The sequence below is a fragment of the Equus asinus genome, unplaced genomic scaffold, assembly GCF_041296235.1.
Source record: "Equus asinus isolate D_3611 breed Donkey unplaced genomic scaffold, EquAss-T2T_v2 contig_158, whole genome shotgun sequence".
Classification (NCBI taxonomy): Eukaryota; Metazoa; Chordata; class Mammalia; order Perissodactyla; family Equidae; genus Equus; species Equus asinus.
In genome coordinates this window covers 11,989-15,000 of record NW_027224803.1, presented here as the reverse complement: position 1 = coordinate 15,000, position 3,012 = coordinate 11,989, and positions in this window count along the sequence as shown.

The window sequence follows — 3,012 nt, the reverse complement described above, 5'->3', positions numbered from 1 at the left end:
TCCTCTTATATAGTGTTCGAGGAGGTCGACCAGGTGGCCCGGCCTGGATTGGGGGGGGGGGGCGCGGGGTGCGGTGTCCCGGGCGGCGGGGGACGGGGGGGGGTAGGAGTGGAGAGGGAAAGGTGGGCGTGGAGAATGCCGGGGTCGGGGGTCGGCGCGGGGCGGGGCGGGAGTTGGGGATAGGGGAGGGGCGGGAGGCCGTCTGGACATGGAGGGTCGGAAGAGCGGTGGTGACAATGATTTTCATTATCATTTAGAAAGAAGAACGTGGACTTCTTTAGAGGAGTCCTTTGAATAGCTTCTCCATTTAGTTAACATACATCCAAATGGAGGTCGGGAAACTTGGGTCCTGTTAACATATGGATGGAAGTGGAAAGAACTATCGCGATGACCGTCCTTGTGTTTCTTTTATTTTTTCTTTCTTCCTGCTCCCCAAAGCCGCCCCCCCACCCCCGCCCCGCCCCGCCCCGCCCCGCCCCGTCCCGTCCCGTCCCGTCCATAGTTGTAGGTTCCAGTGGTAGGTCTTTCGCGTTTCTGCTATGTGGGACGCCGCCTCGGCGTGGCTTGAAGGGCGATGCTGGGTCTGGGGCTGCGCCCAGGATCCGAACCGGTGAAAACCTGGGCCGTCGAAGCCGGGGGCCGGGGTGGGGGGCGCTACTTGACCGTTCGTCCACGGGCTCGGCCCCCGGCCCCTTGTTTTCTAGGGAGAGAGACAGAGAGACCCGATCCATTTTCCCTTGGCCTCTAAAGCGTGCGTGTGGTCGAAAGGCGACAGAGAGAGGGGTTCTGGTCCAGAAAGCCCCGACTGCGCCGCCGCGGGGATCGGTCGGTTCCGCCCGAACCGTCCGAGTCGGAAAGGAACGGACAGCTTTCCTCCTTTGGGCCCCTGACTTGGGACCGACAGGGGAAGAGGAACAGGCCTCTCTCCCTCACACCCTGGCCCCTTCCTCCAGGACGCCCTCCTTCTAGTCAGCCCGCCTCTGGCTTTTCCACACGCCGACGACCGCTCGTCGGCATGGACCCACCTTCCTTGGGGGACACCACCACACGACTCTCCCACTCGTCTGCGTGCCTTTCGTTGGCGTCGCTGCCAAAGGCGAGGGGTAGGGGTGGCGGTGGCAGGGACGGCAGGGGCCCAGCGGCTCTCTGGCGGGTGAGGAAGTCTTGCTGGTTCTCCTAGGTCGGTGATCTTTCTCGATCTCCACACACATTCTTCGTTTGGGGAGCCAAGAGACGCCCTCTGAGGAATCCCTATGGCCAGGGTCGATCACTTACTCGCTCACTGCCTCGGCCTCGGCCTCGGCCTCTGTCAGTCTTGTCTCTCTCCCTCCCTCCCTCCCTCCCTCCCTCCCTCCCTCGTCGGTCTCTGTGTGTGGACGTCTAGGTGGAGGCGAGGCAGGGAGGCCACCCACCCACCTACCTCGTGGTTTACCACACGCTCTACACGGAGGTAGAATTCCCATCCCACCGAATCCATCCTTTCCACGGGGCACAAGCCAGTGGCCTTCGGGAGTCTCTCTCCCCAAGGTGGCGCATCCGTCACGGCTATCTATTTCCAGAAGGTTTCCGTTTCCATCCCCTCCCCCCGAAAGAAAAAACGGCCCCACTCCCGGATCTGCCCCACCACGATCACCACCACCACTGCCGCCGCCGCCGCCGCCGCCATCTGCTGTCGCCCTCTAGGGTTGGACCGTTCTAGCTCTCTCCTCTGTGTGGAATCGCAACGTAGGTCGCCTTGGATGTCTGGCACCTCTCACTTAGCAGAAGGTTTTGGAGGCTCAGGCTGGGCCACGCTTTGGCCCGGGTCAGTGTTCCGTTCCTCCGGACGGCTTCCTCGTTTTCCACGAGAAGGAGCCGTGAAGACGGAAAGGAAGGGCGGATGGATGGCTTTTCCCGTGCTACCGAGTCCCTCTCCCCTTTTCCCCAAAGCGTGAGGGGCGGTCGAGAGGATCGTCTCTGATGACAAAAGTCAGAGGCACCCCGGGTCAGACACCGTGCGAGGCGTTGGTGTGTTCTCGAGAGGAGAACACGTCCCCGTCAGCGTTTCCTGTCGTTCTCGTTCCGAAAGGATTCACGCGCCACCCCGTCTCCCTCAAGGTCTTAGGGCTGTCGTGCTCCGCAGCCGTCACGTGTCGTGGATCCTGGGCACCACCACGCCACCCCGCCCCCCCCCCCCCCCGCCATAGCTGTCGATCGCTATGTGGCACGCCTACGTTTGCCCAAAAGAGCAGTCCGATGGACAGCGTGGTGCTTTTCCCAGCAGGCAGGCAGGTGAGAGTCACCCCTCTAGAAGGTTTCCAAGCCCCGTTCCATTCTCAGAGGCAGCTCCTTTGGCCATCAAGGAGGCAGGCGATGGGGGTGGGGGTGGGGATGGGGATGGGGCAGGGGCCTCTGTCCCTCTGTCGCGGTAGAAATGATTGGGAAAGGAGGGACGATGGGCGTAGGTCGACCATCCTGGGCGGTGGTGCTTTGGGAGCTTTTTCTAGAAGAAGGAGCGAACGGCGTTCCCTGGGAAGGGAGGAAACCAGAGGAGGTCCCCCTCAGACCGACCTGGCACGAGAAGGACACACACTCTCTCTCTCTCTCTCTCTCTCTCCCTTTTCTTCCTGACTTGAAATCAGGAGACAAAACTCCCCTGCCAAAGGGGCCCTCCCAAAACGGGGAGTGAGGAAGACCTCCTTCTCTTCACGGCTGAAGTTCTCCCTGCCTTTCCTGGACGGGAAGGATAGCACCTACGCCCGCTGCCGTCGGTGACTTTTAGTCCCCCTGGAGAGGAAGAAATTCTTTCCCGTGGCCGAACCCTGGCGGTTCGTTCGTGCTGCAGAGGACGTGACCCTCTCTGACACACCCAGGAACCTCCTCGCTCCGGGTCGAGGAGAGGGAGTTCTGTTCTGTGGTTTAGAATGGTGCTTAAAAAGGGATGTCGCTTACAAAGGGTCCTCGTCCCCCTTCCTAAACCTAAACGGACGGCTCGGCTCGGAGGCGTGAGATACGTTTCGCATCCTCCTCGTC